The following is a 19,078-nucleotide window of genomic DNA, read 5'->3' on the forward strand; positions in this document are numbered from 1 at the left end:
TGTATTAGTTAGAGGAACATTGGCTAAGCTGCTGTAACAAAGAGACCTCCTCCTCTCAAATACAGTGGCTTAAATAAGACTGGATTTTATTTCTTTCTCACATAAATAGGTAGTGGGGCAGCTCTGCTCCACAAAACCATTAAGGGACTTAGATTAATTTCATCTTGCTGCTGTGCCATCCTTAAAACGTTATCTCTGTCTAAATGATCAAAATTAGGTTATTGCTTTGCCTGGTTTTAAACCCTTGGGAAAGGGAAAGAGAGGAAATAGAAGGCAAACAATTGTCTTTCAGACAAATGAGGTGGAAATTGCTCACATCACTGAAGCTTACATTTCATTGGCAAAAAACTTAGCCATATAGCTATTCCTAACTGCAAAGGAGGCTGGGAAATTTAGTCTCCAGCTGGGAAGCCATGTTCCCAGGAGGAAAAGGAGGATGAATTTAAAGAGATAAATAGCGGTCTGTAACAGGTAGTCTGAGATATCAAATCTGGAACAAATTCCAATTATCATTAGCTCTTTAGGACCTTATAGCATAATAGTTAAGTGCTCTAGCTCTGGAGACAGAAAACCATGAATTCCAGTTTGGCTCGACCCTAGTTAATGTGATCACAAGCAGGTTGCTTAACTTCCTTAAAACCTCAGTTTCTTCAAATGTAAAATGGGAAACATAATAGAACCTGTGTTAAAGATTATATGAAACATACAAGTGTTCACATGATAAATGTCTAATAAATGCTACCTGACTTACTTTCCTGAAGGGAGGAATTGACCTCTTGTTAATAATAAGACTTCCAGGCCAATGAGTGGTCATCCAATAAAGAGCTTCTTTGTTTCAGAAAAACTGATTTAACAAGAGTCTACTTTATAGAAGGTGCTGGGATAGTAGCTGTTAATTTATCAGATAGTTCTGCACCTCAAATGACATGGATATAGCAAGAGTCCATTTCTCATTGAATTTAGAGGGCAAAGGAGATATGTTTTTCAAGAGCATAACTCCCTCTCTAGCATATAGTATGCACTCAACGTATGTTAACTCTTTATATTACATAAGGTAAATGCTAAATATTGTTACAAGCAATGCTACAGAATACCAAGGAGGAAATGATTAATTCTGATTTGAAGGAATAGAGAAGGTTTCAAGGAGGTGATAGCACTTCAGCCGGGTTTTTAAGGATGAGCAGGATTTCAAAAATTTGAAAAGATTTTAAAAGAACGGTTTCATCAGAGAAAACAACATGACACAAAGTATGAAGGTGAGCTATTGTGTGTCATGTTCAAGCACAGAATGACTGGGTCAGAGATTCATGAAATAAGAATAGGAGAGGTTGTGGAGGAGAACATAACATGACATCAGATAATGAAGGCTTCACTCGCAAGTTCAAACTTTACTCATTAAGCAGTGGAGAGGTTTCTGAGGAGCTGATTTTCATCCTCTGAGCTGTATATTAGGTTGAGCACCTCTGATAGCAGCATACAAGGTAGATTAGAGGGGAGGTAGGTGGGTAAAATGAGAGGCTAGAATCCAGATAGTTGGCCACTGCAATAGTCCAGGGAAAGGATGACAGGGTCTGAATCCCGGCATTATCATTGAGAATGGAAAGTAAAGGATAGAAAAGAGTCATTGAAGAGGTAAAACAAATAGATCTTTAAGACTGACCTAATAAGAGAAGTGAAGGAGAGTAGAGTAAAAATACCTAAGTTTTCTAGTCTGAATATTATAACCCAGGGAAGATGTACCATAACTTCTAACCTGAATCTGCTGAAACTAAAATCCACTAGAACATAACTAATAGGATTTCCAATATAAATGACATGCATGGGATTTTTTGCATGACAGTGCAGTAATAAGTTTGAGTTAAAAAATGCATGAATTCCCAATGTGAGTACCCAGTTATCTTCAAAATTTAGACTGACTGGGCCTTCAAAGTTCACCAGAGTAATATTCACTTTAAGAAAGATGACCTAGAGCCAGCCCTGATAGCCTAGTGGTTAAAGTTCGGCAGTCTCATTGTTTTGGGTTTGGTTCTCAATTGCAGAACCACACCACCCAGCTGTCAGTAGCCATGCGGTGGTGGCGGCTCACATAGAAGAACTAGAAGAACTTACAACTATGATATACAACTATGCACTGGGGCCTTGGAGAGGGAAAAAAAAGAGGAAGATTAGCAACAGATGTTAGCTCAGAGTGACTCTTTAAAAAGAAAAAAAAAAGACAGATGATCTGAAGGTGACTTCTCCTTCCAGTTCAATGGTGTACCTGGTATCAGACTATCCCTGCTGCTGAGAACAACCATCAAAGTTGGATAAAATACAAAGAAGAAAAAATCCAGCTGTTTGAAACTTTCAGAGAGTATCCAAAGAAACCAAGACTTGAGGTGCTAAGATCCTGGCAAGAAGAAAAGCGCATTGAGAAGAGCCCAATGGTCTGTATTGGTTTCCCCTCGAGGTATTTGCTGACTCCTAAGATGTATATGTGCAGGGTGAGATTTGTGAAACTAAACCAAAAGTATCTGCTAACTAGACAAAATTGGAGCAGAGTCTACAAAAAGGAGTCTCCAATGATTTTTAGCTGAAAGCTCTGAAAGTGATCCACCTTAAAAGTAACGGAAAAAGAGAAATAGACAGTCTTCAACTGGATCAAGGTGGTTTTTTCACATGCTATATGCTTGCCAAAAGAAAATTCACATCGAAGTTCAGGAAAATAACACTAGCCAGGTTCTCTACAATTTTTTATATTCAATGTCCATGATTTTTCATACTTGTTAAAATATTAGCAGGCATTTTCACTAAGATAAGGAACAAGGCAAGGATTATCACAATCTCGTCTCCTATTCAACATGGTACTACAGTTGTTAGCCAATGTAATCAGACAAGAGAAATCAGAGGTATAAGAATTAGTAAAGATGAAGTAAAATGATCTGTTTGGAGACAATATAATAGCATACTAGCAAAACCCCATAAAATCAATGACGAAACTAATTCAAACAATAAAACAATTCAGTAAGGTAGCAGGATATAAAATTAACATTAAAAAATCAACAGCTTTCATATACACAAACAATGAAAAGTTAGAAGACATAATAGTAGAGAAAACTTCATTTGTAATAGCATTAAAAAAGCTAAAATACAAATAAATTTAATAATAAATGTGTAAAATCTATACAAGGTCAATCTTAATAAACTCTTGAAAGTTTAAAAAATTAGATTTAAACAAAGAGAAAGACATCTTCTGTCCTTGGACAGAATAGCTCAACACAATAAAGATGTGAGTTTTCCCTAATTTACACATGCAATGCGATCCCAATAAAAATACCAACAAACTATTTTATGGAGTTAAGTTGATACCGAAGTTTATATGGAAAAACAAACATGCAGGAATAGTCAGGAAACATTTAAAAAGAATATTTATGAAGGGGGACTAGCAGAGACTAAAACATACTATAAAGTCTCCGTAATTAAAACAGTGTGATCCTGGCATATGGCCAGTAGAATAGAATAGAAAATCTATAAATAGACTCAAATACATATGAAAATTTAGTATATGATAAGGGTGGCATTTGAAACCACTGGAGTAAAGATGGACTTTTAAAATAAGTGATGTTGGACAACTGAGTAGCCGTTTGGCAAAAGATAAAATTAAGTCCATATTTCACATTGTACATAAGAATAAACTCCAAATGGCTCAGGGACATAAAGGAAAATAAATGAAACCTAAAGTACTAGAAGTTTATATGGCTATATTTTTCTTTAACATTAATATAGGAAAGTCTTCCTAACTATGACTCAAAATCCAGAGGCAATACAAGAAGAGATGGAAGATAAATTTGACTAATAAAAAATGCAAAGGTTTTGCATCACAAAAACAAACAAAATATCATTTTAAAAAAGCCAAAAGACAACTGACAAACCGGGAGAATATATTTGCAACACATGCCACAGAAAAAGGGCTAATATCCCTAATATATAAAGAATGCTTAAAAATTGAGGATAGAGGGGATAAAAATTTAACAGAAAAATGGAAAAAGATATGAATAGACAATTCACAAAAACATATTAAATGGCCCTATAACGTGAAAAACTGTGCATACTCACTCATAATTAGCGAAATGAGAATTAAAACAATACCATCTCTCAACAACTGATTGGCAAAAATTTAAAAATATGGCAACACATTTTGTTGGCAAGGTTTGGGGAAACAGGCACTCTCATACATTGCTGGAGAGAATACAAATTGGTGCAATCCTCCTGGACGGAAATTAGGAAATACCCAATAAAACTACACTTGAACTTACCTTTTGCACCAGTAATACCACTTCTAGGAATCTACACTAAAAACACGCCTCTAACAATACAAAAATGTATATGCAGAGTTATTCATTGTAGCATTGCATGAAATTGCAATAGATTAGAAACAACCTAAATGTCATACTTTGGAAAGTGTTTGGGTAACCTGTGGTACTTCCATGCAATGGAATACTATGTAGCTGTGAAAAAAGAGGATGATCTCTATTACCTGATGTGGAGTGATTTCCGAGATATAGTGCTAAGTGCACAAAGCAAAGTGAAAAAGGGTCTCTATACTACGCTACCTGTCATGTAGAAGAGAAGGAACAGAAGAACACAGACATTTCTGTTCATTTATGCAAAAGAAATACTGAAAGATAAACCAGTAACTATAGGGTGTAGATGGAAAGAGAGAGATAGAAGAGAAGAATGGAAAAGAGGAGGAGGGATGAGGAGGGAGCAGCGCTTCTCTGGGTGCGTCTTTTGCATCCATCTCACACCTAGAACCATAGTAATGTTACACATATCCAGAAAATAAACAACTCAGACCAACCAGTTGTGAGGGGAACTGAAAATGGAATAAAAACATAACAAATTGAGTTACCTGCATCATAAATGAGAAACATTATCACACTGAAGGGGGTGAGGAAGAAATGTATGTTATGTTATACTTCAATAAATAAAAGTTTCTTTTAAAAGGAAGAAAGGTGACCCAGGGTCAGATGCATCTTATTACTATTTGGTAGTGTCTGCTGTTTACTAGGTAAGGATGTTCCAGTCCAATTAATGTTCTGCATTCCTCATAAATGCTGCTCTGAATGGGTGTGAATACAGAGGGACACTGAATGAGATTATATCAGAGTAAAGCTAAGGAATTCTTATTTTTAGCACATATTTTTATTTCTATTGCAAGTTATTTTGACAGAAGGAAGAAAATGAGCAAATTTGGATTAGTTCTCCCACGTCATCAGTTTCTGAAGGCCCCTCCTCTTACTCTGTGGCACTTCATCCAAGCTAGGCTCCATCCTGGGCAAATGGGAAAGCAGATTGTACCCCCTGTGACTCTATACAGTTGGTGGCTGTTCTATTGCTCTATGAAATGAGGAGACATTCTAACAATAACCATAAAATAAAAAGATTGGTAATTGTAAATAAAGGTATTGATATTTCACAGTGCACTAGAAATTGAATTCATTAATTCTCATAATGCTTTTAAGGTAAGCAGCCAGTGTTACCTACGATACTTTCATATGGAGACAAAGGGACAGAAATATTAGCAAATCAGCCTAGGCCACATGAAAGACTAAAATGCTTTCTATCAGCAACCTCACTCCTCCCCAAACAACACCTTCCATCTCCCTGTGCGCACATCCTTCTCGCTGGCCGCACTCTCACACCCCAAGTCTTCACTTCAGCTTCCCTTATGCCAGGAACAACCTCCCTCTTCCTGATTATTACACCACAACTCCCTGTCACTGCACCATCTCCCCAGCCCACCATGCCCCAGAACTCACAGTTCAAATCCCACCTCCTCTACACAGCTCCACAGTCCTGAGCGATTTTCCCCCATGACACATTATTTAAAATATTGGGTTGCAAATTGATTTGTTTACCTTCTGAGAATCTTCATGTTATGTTGACGCTTGTAACTTTCCTTCCCAACCATACTCCTCCCTGTGGCAGTTTCTATGGGCAGAAAACTGTTTGGAATTTAAAAAATATAAATTTTAGCTGAATAGGCAGTTGCCTTAAAAGCCACGCTCGATTGAACAAACCAATCATTTATTTCTGCTCTTATTTAAACAATGGCATGTCTGATAAAGACTGAGTGTTATATTTGGATCTAAGTTTTTTGGAGGGTGACAGCACATATTCAGGCTGTGGGGCATAAGGATTGAAGTTTTGCCAGTCTAGGGTTCCCATAATTTCTGCCAAGCACCAGTTCAGAGCTTCCAGACAAGTGGGGCTTAATCTCCAGCCAATTCTGAAGATTTAGCTTCAGGGCCAGCTGCTGCTCCAATCTCCCCACTGACAGGTCCTGGGATCCCAGGACAGGGGGAGAGGGAGAGGAGCCAGAAAGACAGCAATTCCTCCTCTCTCATCACAGGCTTGCCCTGCCAGCACTACCTGTCTTCCACCACCTGCTTCAGTGACGCTGCCTTAGAAAAAGCTGGAAGGCATTTTCTCTAGCTCCTCCTTTGAGTTTTATACTTTAACATCACTATGCCAGTTGATTTGAGCATCAATTCACATTCTGCATGGAAGCAAACAGCAGGAGAGGGAAGAAATTGAATTAGGGCTGCTCTGGACTCTGTCAGAGAGTAGAATTTTGAAAACACCCAACAGTTACAAATTCGGTTTTGCTCAAATCAAAACTCAAAATTTCTTTTTGTGTAGTGTATGTGTCACTTTATTTTGTTATTTATTTGGTTATTTAAGTAATTTAAAAATTCATTCCCATTGTAAAATATTCAAATGGAAGCATACAGAGCAAAACATAAAATTCATCCTTTATCTGCTACCCTACTCTTTATCTGCTATCCTAGCCCAATTTCCACTCCTTTCCCAGAAGCAAAAGCATACTTTTGGTGTATACTCTTGCAATTCTCTCTCTCTCTCTCTAAAAATATATATTGGTATGTACCCATATCAATTTCTCTTTCTTCTTTATACATTAATGGAATCATGCTACACACTTATACACTGTGACTCTTTTTTCACTTAACAACGTTTTGAAAATCTTTCATAGGTCTACCTCATTCTTATTAATGACTGTATACTCTTCCATAGCCTGAGTTACTACAACAACTTTCCTATTTTGCATTTAGAGTATTCCCAACTATTATGGCTCAGTTGTGTCTCCTCAAAATTCCCATGTTGAAGTCCTAACCCCCAATACCTTAGAATGTGACTATATTTGGAGATAGGTCTTTAAAGAGATAATTAAGGTTAAATAAGGTCATTAGGGTGGGGTCCAACCCAATATGATTGATGTCCTTTTAAGAAGAGGAGATTGGACACACACACACAGAGGATAGACCACATAATGACACGGAAAGAAGATGGTCATCTACGAGGGGAGAGGTCTTGGAAGAAACCAATCTTGCCACACAACACCTTGATCTTGGACTTATAACCTCCAGAACTGTGAGGAAATAAATCACCCAGTCTGTTGTACTTCATTATGGCAGCATGAGCAAACTAATACACCAACTTTTTGCAGTTACATAAACCACTCTGGTGAACACTCATCTTTGTGCACGTGTGACTATTTCTCTAGGCTAGACTACTAGAAGGGTACTCCCAAGTTAAAGCATATAATGAATTTTTAATTTTGACAGATATTGCCACATTGCCTTCCAAAAAGTCTTCCTCAGTATTATTTTCTTCATGTTTGCCAATTCTTGATGTATAAATCCTTTCAATTTTTACCAATGATGGATAGAATTTGATATTTCATTGTTTTACTTGACTACTAAAGAGGCTCAGAGTTCCTATTTATTGACCATTTATAGTACTTCTGGTGTGAATTAACTGTTTCCTGTGTTCATTATTCTGATGGCTTCTTGATCATTTCTTAGTAGTTAGTAGGCTTGCTTTATAAATTTTGAATATTAATCTTTTGTCTACTACATATTATATAAATATTTCCTCCCAGGTTGTGGCATAATTTTTTGTTTTATTTATGCTATCACACAGAAGTTTTCTATTGTGTTTCATTTTATAAGGATCTGAGTTTTGTATCTTGTTTATTAAAGCCTTTCCTCTCTTAAAATTATAGTGAAAAATATCTCCTGTATTTTCTTCTGGTAGTTCTTTGGGTTTGTTTTCAATATTTAACATTTTAAGCCATCTGGAATCTATTTAAGTTCATGCTGTCAAGTGAGAGTTTAGCTTTACTATTTTCCAAATGGCAAGTCAATTATCTCAACAGCATTTATTCAATAATTTCTCTATTCATTTGAAACACTATAATTTTAAAAATTCCTATGTACACATGCATGCTTTCTATTCTGCTCCACTGATCTAGTTCTAAACAAATACTCATTGATTTAATTACTACATCTTCATGGTACGTTGACAGCCAATAGGAAAGTATTCTCCTTTTTATTCTAATTTTTCAAAAATTGCTTATCAATTCCTTCATGTTTTCTCTTTCAAATTTTTATAATCTTCCTACTATGCCTTATAAAAATATCCTGATCGGACTTTCATTGGAATTGCACTGAATTTTTTTATTAATTTGGGGACAGAATTGTCATTTTTACAATTGACTTTTCCTATGCAAGAACATGGTGCATTTTTGTTTGTTTAACGTCTTTCAGTAAAATTTTATAGTTTTCTTTTTTAAAGTCTTGCACATTTTTGGTCTCGGTGTTTATTTTGTGTTTTAAGTTGGTATTTTTTTTTTTTAAGATTTTATTTATTTATTTTTTCCCCCCAAAGCCCCAGTAGATAGTTGTATGTCATAGCTGCACATCCGTCTAGTTGTGTATATGGGACGCGGCCTCAGCATGGCCAGAGAAGCGGTGTGCGCCCAGGATCCAAGCCCGGGATCCGAACCCCAGGCCGCCAGCAGCGGAGCGTGTGCACTTAACCACTAAGCCACAGGGCCGACACTAAGTTGGTATTTTGAATGGGATCTTTTCTCCCCCAGGGCAACAGTGCAGAAAAGCGCAATTGATTTTTATATGTTGGTCATTATCTGGCCACTTGATTGATCTTATTTGATTTACTTGCATTTTTAAGTAGATATTTGTGTTAGTTTGCTAGGTCTGTGATAACAGTTACCACAGACTGGGTGGCTTAAACAGCAGAGATTTATTCTCTTACAGTTCTGGAGGTTCGAAGTCTGAGATCAAGGTGTCAGCAGGCTTGGTCCCTTTGGAGACCTCGCTTCCCCGCTTGCAGATAGCCACCTTCTCACCGTGTTCTCTCGGGGTCACCCCTGTGTCTGCACATGTTTCTGGTACCTCTGTGTGCCCAAATTTCCTGTTCTTATAAGGACCAGTCATATTGAATTAGGGCCCACCCTAAAAACCTCATTTTAACTTACTTCTTTAAAGACCTTATCTCTAAATACAATTACATGCTGAGGGTTAGGTCTTCAATACATAAATTTGGGGGGACACCATTCAGCCCATAATAACAATCGTATCTGTAAACAGCACTAGTTTTGTTTCTTCCTCTTATTCCATTTATACTTCTAATCTCTTTGTTTTGTCCTATTACATTGGCAAACTCTCTAATATAGTGTTGAGTTATATGGTAATAACGGACATCTTTTTCTTTTTTCCAATTTTAAAAGGAATACTTCTAATGTTGCGCTATTCAGTATGATGCTTGCTCTTGTTTTCCAATAGCTAATCTTTATTAGGCTGAGCAACTTCCTTCTCTTCATAGTTTACGTCTTCCACACACTTCTTCTTCCACTTCATAGTTTGGTGGATTTTTGTTTGTTTGGTTGATGTTGTTTCTTTTGTTGTTGTTTATTTTGCTTTGTAGATCTGGAATTTGGTCCCAGTTTCTCAGGGTCTGACTTTTTTCCCACTGCTCTGCTCTGACTTCAGTTAAGCTTTAAAAAATGTTCACACATCAATAGGAGGTCTGTGGAAGAGAGATTTGGAGTGACATTAAGGTCTCTTTTCAATCCCACTATTTTTTCAGTTTTGTCCTCAACAAATGATTACATTTGTGAATGACAAGGAATTTATTCCAAAAAATATTTTGTAAACACAATATTTTCTACAACCTGAAAGGTAGATAATAGCACTGCAAATAGTGAAGATTCAGATCTCAAATATTCTTTAAACCATGGAATAGAAAGTATTCCTTTATACTCTCCTTGCCTCAACCTTCACCATGCACCCCATTCACTCTGTCTTTTGGCTTCTCTACAAAGCACATAAAAAGTCCTACATTTAAGTTAAGATCACCTTTATGTCTAAGAAGTGGGAAAGCCCAAGGAGAAAACCATGCTGTTCAACACTTCATCAGTCATCATTGAGGACCCACTGACAACACTTAAGAGCTTCCACTCACTGCGTGCCTCCCAGTTCGTGTTGTTTAGTGCCAGGGAACAAACAATGAGCAAGACACAAAAGGCTTTTAGTAATCTACTAATGCAGGTTTGTTATATTTTTCTTCAAATTCTGTTTAATTTGGCGGCAGTGCTTGGGTAAGGCCAGATAGCACTTAATTGCAAATAATTCTGGAGCTTCTTGGCAATGCAGAACTAATTGAAATGAGAGAAAAGCAAGTATACTTATATGATGAAAAATATTAGGACCCAGGGGGCATTTAGAAGATGGAAAAAAGCAGTAGGTTGATTTTGAACCATTTTCAATTTCCATACCAGTCATTACCCACATTAGTGGATTTATTATGTTCTTTTTCTTTCCCTAATAAGAGCTTTGTAAAATTCAGCATATCATCAGGCAACCTAATAATTATTGTATTTAGGGGCAAATGTTAGATCCTAGACAGAGACCATTTATTATGTTCCATTCCCTAAAGTTTGACTGAATGGTCATTTTTCTGCTTCCTCATTAATAATTATAATAAGTAAACTGCAAGAAAGAAGAGGAAAGAACTCAGCAAATCAAAACTTAGAAAACTGGAAAGGTCAGAGCAATAAAGTGTCCTGCCATTACTCACAGACTGTGTGAGATATTAGAGTTATGATTCTTAATTTTCATGACCAAAATTCTAAAGGGAGCGAAAATGGCACCAAATGAATCCATTCAATTAATGTGGACGCCCAGATGGAAAGAGAGCAAAATAAATAATTCTCTGAATCTGCCTTTTATCAACTCAAGTCCAAAACTGTAGGCCTCCCTGGAGCCTAGGAATCACAAAACAAAAGCTTGATGTGACCAGTAATTTAAGTGTTTGCTAACCTTTTGTCCTTTAAACTCTGTGGAGCAACCAGAAAAACATTATGTGATGAAGCTGCACTGGTTGAAAGCGCGCTGGGTAACGGCATCAATCTTCCAATAGTTCCCATCCAGGATTTGAGACACAGAAACAACTCCACCCTGAAGATTTTTTTTAGAAAGCTCTTTTGTTTCTTTGGATTGCGCTCAGATTTTCTTGCTGATTTTCCAAAAGCACATTATTCATTTACTAAGCACACCCCTTGCTTCATCACAAAAGATGTTATAGATACCTAAACTCTAACGCAATACAATTACACGTCAAGGAAATATCTTTGAGCTCCCAAATAATTTTTTGGTCACCCATTGTTTGGCTTTCGGTTTGAAAATGCCTTCTGCACAGACAAACATAAAAGTCTGCTCTGGAAGATTTTGCATTTTATTTTTTTCCTGCCTTTCTGTTTTTGGTTTTCACGTTTTTCAAACGTGAAACCAATAGCTTTGTTCTCATTATGGTTTTCCTTCCTCCTCCTAAAATCTGGGCATTTTGAGTGGGTGTTTAAAGACACCTTCTTCAAGTATTCCCTAAGGCTAAAGCAACAAGAACACATTCTCTGTTTTTGAAAAGTTAGAACAGTTGGAAACTTTTGAACAACCACTTAGTGCCAACACTGCCCTTGATCTTCTTTTTACAGGACATGGGGTTTACACTTTGTGAGCCAGATTCCATCCCAGCGGACCTCTGCTGGAGAACACAGGAAGAAATCTCCTCTCGTGTCCACAGGGAGTATTTTCTGGCCAGAATGCATAAACCATTGAGAATATCTCCCATGGAGTCGGCTGAGAGGAAGATAATCCATTACCCTGCAGGCATTTGGCTAGAGTAGGAAGGACTGGGGAGCCCCGCCTTCATTGATACTAATGGGAGTTACATTTGAAAATCTCTCCAAAGCCAGATCCTGGAATACAGTTCTTTCTCCCTACAGGTTTTGCATTTCTCAGAAAGCAACAGAAAGAGAGATAGAGAACCAGAATGTAAATCATGACCTTTAAGAAAATATATAAATCAAAAGAGTGGATAAATATATTCTATTTGCACAGCCTCCCTGAAGCGTTGCATTAGCTAGATCAGGACAAACCCATGTGCCCCAGCTTCGTAAAGCCTTCCCACATTGGCCAAATAAATCAGCCTCTCCAAGTAACCCTCAACTTTAACACTTCAAAGTGAAGCACAGAATTACTTTTATTACTACCACAGTATTTGACAGCAATCCAGAGAAAGCCAGTGAAAACCAGGACCAGAGAGAGTTAATGCTTTTATAGAAACAAAATGCTGTTCGCTAATGCGGAGCGTGAGCACATCATTAAGGGAACGACGGGAGTGAGGCTTTCTTAAGAGCTGACATTAAAAATTGAAATCCATTCTGTAAAAGACCAGCCTTGTGTATTTTTTTAAAGCCCAAAGCCATAGCAGCTAAAGGATAATAAAAATCATATTTAAGAACATTATGGTGGTTAAACTGTTCCCAAGAACACTCGATCCAGGATTTGGTATATATCTATATAAATTTGGTATATATCTATGTAAAAACTCTACCCAAAGCTAGTGGAACTTTTCAAATTTCAGACCAGGGAAAACCAACAGTCTGATAGAAAAATCAGCAAGTAATCTGAAAGCATGCTGTTCACAGAAAATGAAATATAACTAGAATACAAATATTTAGAAGATGCTTGACCATAATCGTAATCAAAGAAAATCAAATCAGAAAAAAAGAACTTTTTCACCTATGGGATAAGCAATGATGAACTAGTTTGGTGACACACTAGTTAAAGATGTAGGGAAATGACATGTTTATTCTCTGTGAATGGAAGTGTGAGATGGCTGTGTATTTGGAGATATTTTGAGTATAAATAGGCTCACTCACTTTGGCAATATTTATCAGAATAAAGAATGTGTATACCCTTTGCTCCAGCAATTCTACTTCTAGGGGTTTACAAATGGATGTAATCGCAGTCACATAAAAAGACAAGGATGTTCACAGCAGCTAGTTGTTAATACCAGAAAACAATCTAAACGTTTAGGGCTGGCTACATTAAATGTGGCACATCCACTAGTGGACTGCTTGGGGCATTGCTAGATATAACGAGGCAGATCAACAAATAAGTACTCACTTGGAAAGACCTTCAAAGTATAGTGTTAATTTTTTTTAATGTGATAATATTCTCCCTTTTGTGTAAAAAAAAAGAAAAAAGAAACATATATTCAAATGTTTATATGTTTGCATATACATAGAAAAATTCTAAGAGGATATATAAGAAATCATTAATAATGGTTGCCCCAGAGAATGTGGGTTTGATTGTAGGCCGTTTTGTAAAGTTTGAAATATTTTATCATATCATATCATATATACATATATGTAGACATATACATATATTCAAGAACAAGTGCACAGATGGCCAGGCGGATGTGAAGGTAGAATTGTGAACATGAACATTACCTTGGTTCTCTTATTTGAGTGGCTAGAAAACAATAAGAGACCCCCCGATGGACAGCTTAGACATGGAGGGTATGTTGTCCTCTAAAAGGCTACCAGAGAACAACTCAATCATGCATATACTGTACGGGAAATTCTTTCACAGGAGATATTGTTCTAGACCTTACCTTTTTTTTAAACTATAGTCACCATGTTGTACATTACATCCTCAAAAGTGTGTGTTTTGACCACTTGCACCCACTTTGCCCACCCCCCACCCCTCGCCTCTGGCAACCACCAATCTGTTCTCTGTATCTATGGGTATAGGTTTTTTAAGGTTCCACATATAAGTGAGATCACACAGTATTTATCTTTCTCTGTCTGATCTCAGTTTTAACTGATGCCCTGGGCTTACAGAAATGATTTCCATGTTCAGAACTCTGTTTAAAGTAGTAAGTATATCAATTCAAACGAAGTAAATGTTTTACTAGCTTTTGTTTTTCAATGAAAGTATTCATTTCAACAAATATTTTTACCAAAGAAATGCTTGCTTTGCAGGCAGTGTTTCCATGAGCTTCAACAAATATTTGCAAATGCTTGCTGCCTTTAATAAATTTATCAAGCTCTATGAATGCCTATTACGTGTCTAACTTGGAAGTATATGGCATGAGTGTTAAAAGAGGAAGAGGAATTGACAACTAATAGACAGTGGTCTTGCAGATTTTCATTTTTAAATAAGCATTTGATGAAACACTGGATTATCATCTTCCATTGAAAATCTGTTGTCAATGTTATATCAAGAAATGACTGATTCATCCAAATGTCAATCACTGGCAACCTTGGCCACCTATCCTGCATAACTACATTTGGAAATATTAAAAATGAAATAAAATAAAAGGGCTGAAAACAACAGAACTATCACAAAGCCATGAAAGAGGCAAGGTGCATATCATATTTATTCATTAAAGTAATAGAGAAAGGAATGAAAAGTGACAGTGAGAGGAGGCAATACAGGAGCATTAAGAATCTCTTTGGGCTTCTAGAGATCCTTGATTTCACGAAAAGGCTCCCAGCAGGATGGGAGGGTTATCTGGCTGCAGAACTGCAACCTCACTGAGGGTCAGGATTGATTCCATGGCTCTCTTTCCTTCCTTACCAATCAAGCTTTGAGTTTTCAAATTGGAGAAGGATTATTCTTCCATTGTGGATACAAGTAGAGTAGCTATATGTCCAGGTTTACCAAGGATGGTCCTGGTTCACTCTTGTAGTTTCTAATGTCATACCATCCCCTTTCACTTCCCAAAGTGTGCTGAATCAGATGATAAATTATATGGCCACTCTAATATAAGTGGATTAAAGTGCAGAGTGAGGAGACAGGGCTCCTTGGATTATAACTGCTATACTGAAAGCACTTTTTGACCACCTGCTCAAAATACGAAGTAAATGGTGAAATACTAAAAAAAAATTATTGATGGAAATCAACTGGATTTCTCTGCAGATACCACTCTACATGGCTCAGAAAAGAGGAATCCATTGTTCTCTGTTATTTACCTAAAGTATGTTGTTTGTAGCATAGGAACACATTAGGTGAACTTCTAAGATAGTCCCCAATGATCCCCACCTCCTGGTATTTATGCCCTTATATAATCCCCTCCCTTGGGTGCCCTCATAAAATCTCCTCTCCTTGACTGGACCAAGTGACTTGCTTCTGACCAATTGAATATGGGAAATGCGATGGGCATCACTTTGTGATCAGGTTACAAAAGATTATGACTTCCATTTTGCTAGCAGACTTACTGTCTTCCTGGTTTTGATGAAGAAAACTGCACATTGAAGAGGCCTGTGTGGCAAGGGACTAGGCGAAGCCTCCAGGCAACAACCAGTGAGAAATCGAAGTCCTAGATTGAACAACCTCAAGGATCTGAATTCTGCCAACAACTACATAAACAAGCTTGGAAAGGGGACTCTTCCCCAGGGGAGCTTTCAGGTGAGACACCAGCCCTAGCTGATGCCTTGATTGCAGCCTTGTGAGGAGACCCTGAACCAGAGGACCCAGCTAAGCTGTGCCAGATTCCTGATGCACAAAAAACTGAGATAATAGGTTGTTTTAGGCTGCTAAATTTGGGGGTAATTTGTTACCTATATAGATGACTATTAGATTCAGCGTGATGTTGGAAAAAACACTTAATTCCTCTAATCTTCAGTTTTCTCTTCTGCCTGGTGCATAGTAGGGCTGAATAAATATTTGTGGCCTAAATGAATGTGACACAGAGGTTGGACGAGATAATCTCTAAGATTCCTCCTAATGCAAGAACTCAACAATTTTTGTTTAGAAAGTGACAACTCTTGCTGACAGATTTTAAATATGTGTTATACTCCTTTTCTTTTGATGCTACATTTTTGGGGTTATTTTTGAATTGCCTTAAATTTTGGTTTGTTTTTAAAAGAACTCCAAGACAGAGGCCTCTTGTTTGAAATTTTTCCTCACCAACTTTTCTGGTTTTAAAAACACTCTGACCATGGGTCTCTGAGCAGCCTGGCTGAGGATCGCTGCGTACTCTAATGCCGCCTTTGATGTAAATGGTCATTGCCCTGCAACCTGCGAGTAGATACCTGTGTATTTTATGATCATTGTCTCACCTGGCTCCAGAGCAACACCTGCCTCTCATTTAAGATGCAATGTGACTGCATCCTGGCTAGAGTGTTGGACGCATTTCATTTCATCTTCCTCTGAATTCACTGGTGCAACCTTTTTATAAATCTTACAGGTCATTTCCAAGAATCTCCGGTACTAAAATACCACAGGCCTGTGCTAACCTTGCTTTCCTGAGGATTAAATTTTGCTTCATTGTGGGTAAAAATGGTGTTTTACAGGCTGGAACCAATGTCTTTGAAATCATTCCTATGGTGGAGTCCAAAAAACTGTTTGGAGGCAGCACTTTAAAATCTCTATCAAAATTTCTTTTAACATTTAAAACAATTTCATTTTATAGGGAGTTATTTAAACAGTGAAAGAGATATTCTGCCATCCCAGTGCCATCTTGTGCACATTCCCATACACAAGTTCCATGCACACAGCTCCAAATAGTTAAATAGAGGAAAAAAAAAACAATTATGCAGTTGTCGCAAAGTACCCAAGTTCAGCAGTGCGAAGATAGAATATTCAGACTTGGGATTTAATTTCTTTTATTTATATCTAGATATTCTGGCTTTATGTGATGATTAATTGACATAGATTATTCTTAGGAGGGTATTCTACAAAAAGGACTAATCTTGGTTTAAATAAGCAAACAAAACACTACAGAGAAATGTCTCCCTTCTCAGGTAGAATAGTAGGAAAACAATATGAAATTTGTGCACATGAAAGAGGATACAGGTCATAACTTCATTTTTTTCTAGAGTCATTGATGTCTCCTTATTATCTTTTATCTTTTTCAGAGAACTTAAAGGATTCCTCTTACCCCCCCTGCAGGATCTTGCTGGTCCTCAAAGTGTGGGTTGATGTGTTAGCTACGTGCTGTTTCCGCAGAAGCCTTGTGAGGTAGCAATTTCAAAGGTCTTATAAACAAGTGTACCTAGTGAGGATGCATTAACTCTCCCATCCTAACCAACAAAAAGAAGCAGAGCAAGTATATTTTGATTATGAACTAACGCTTCACTGTCACAATGCCAGTAGTTTCTGGGCAAAAGTCAACTAAAAGAAATTGTTAGGAAGGAAGGTTATTAATGCCAAGATCTGTGATTTCTGCAAGCTGGTTTTGTTTTGTGACCATTTTTAGTGTGATTTTTAAAATAAGCATGAGTGTGGACGGCATTTCACTGAACCACAGGATTTCAAACTGTAAGGAATCTTAGAGATCAGTTTAATTCCATCACCTCATCGTCTGAATTGAGGAAACCAAGATCATCAGTGGGTGAGTGACTTATACAAGAACATACTTCTAGTGGAAGATTCAAGACTCTGGCTCATAAAGGAGGCTATTAAATGGGTGAATAAATGGCATCAAATGATTTATAAAGAATTCATGAGGATCTGAGGTTGAAAGATTGCTGAAGCATGAAACCTCTAAGTTTATAATTTTTGTTACTATTATTTAAAAATATATTTTTGGAGAAGCACATTAGAAAGATGTAGTATACACGATGTTGGAAGGAGAGGTTCTGGTTAGCAATAGAGGAAATCTCTCAATACTTCACTAACATCTATCCTACTTAACAGATGATATGAAATCTCACAGCATAAAAACTAAAATTAAGAGTCAATTTATTGTCATAACCAGGGACAGAAAACGCGAGACCACTAAAGCCCAGAGACTTTGCTAGCAACACAGAAGCAACCTGCAAATACTAAAAAAAAGATAGAAATAGGCTTTATTGCCTCCCTTGTGGTCTGACTTCTGGCTCAGAGACTAAGAGACTAGCTAACACACCAGAAAACTAAAATTACAACAGCAAAAATAAAGTTAACAGTAAGATGGTCAAGAGGAAAAATGATTCTTTAGGACAAGTCACTGAGGTGGAGAAATCTCTTGAAGGATCAGGAGAAAGGACAACATGATGAAGCCAATGAGAAATGATAGAAATGTATATATGTGTGCACCAAAAACACGATTAGACCTATAAAGCACAGGGATTCCAACCTATAAAGGGCAGAAACAGTCAAGGAAAGCTACAACAGACTTGATACCAAAGATATGACTGAAAAGAAGTTAATACTTGTAAATTTATCTATTTTAACAGTTAAAATTGTTTAATTTTTAGGTGATTTAAAAATAAGATAAAACAAAGAAAATAAAGGAAATATGAAATAAATCAAAACAGAAAACAAAAAAATGGACCAAACATATCAACTATAACAATAACTATAAATGGTTTAGTGAAACCCCTTTTTCAAGAGACAATTATTTTCAGAGTGAGTTTAGAAAACCTAAATCCAGTTACACGCTGCTAATAAGGGATATGCCTAAACCAAAGTTAAAGGTAAATTGTAGGCAATTAAGAGAGTGTGGTAACAGCACATAGATAAACAAATAGACCAGGGAACAGAACAGAGAATCCAGAAACACACTTATATAGTTGCTTGATTCATGACGAAGGCAACACTACAGTGCAGTGGGGAAAGCATAGACTTTTCAACAAATGGTGCTGGGTTAATTGGATAACCATACGGGTGGAAAAAATCTCATCTGCTACCTCACACCATACACAAAAATAATTCCAGGAAAATGATAAAGGCAAGTGTGAAATACAAAACAATAAAGTGCTATGAAAAAAAAAAAACCTTAGGAGAATATTTCTTAAACATGTTGCAAAAAACACTAACCATAAAGGGGAAAAACATAACTGTATCCATTAAAATTAAAAACATCTGTTCCTTAGAAGACACCATCATGAGAGTGCAAAGGGAAATCACAGAGAAGATATTTGCAATATGCATATTCT

At 36.9% G+C, this 19,078-nt stretch overlaps 1 long non-coding RNA gene across 1 annotated transcript in view; it reads left to right on the forward strand.

Moving 5' to 3' along the window:
• The window catches only part of LOC131395749 (uncharacterized), a 35,101-nt gene extending 16,177 nt beyond the window's left edge, over nucleotides 1-18,924 (forward strand). Inside the window, exons 2-3 of the long non-coding RNA XR_009216376.1 lie at nucleotides 15,425-15,623; nucleotides 17,075-18,924. This is a non-coding gene — a long non-coding RNA (uncharacterized LOC131395749). The remainder of the gene's footprint in view (nucleotides 1-15,424; nucleotides 15,624-17,074) is intronic.
• The last annotated feature ends 154 nt before the right edge of the window (nucleotides 18,925-19,078 follow it).

This window comes from Diceros bicornis, chromosome 3 (assembly GCF_020826845.1).
Source record: "Diceros bicornis minor isolate mBicDic1 chromosome 3, mDicBic1.mat.cur, whole genome shotgun sequence".
Lineage (NCBI taxonomy): Eukaryota > Metazoa > Chordata > Mammalia > Perissodactyla > Rhinocerotidae > Diceros > Diceros bicornis.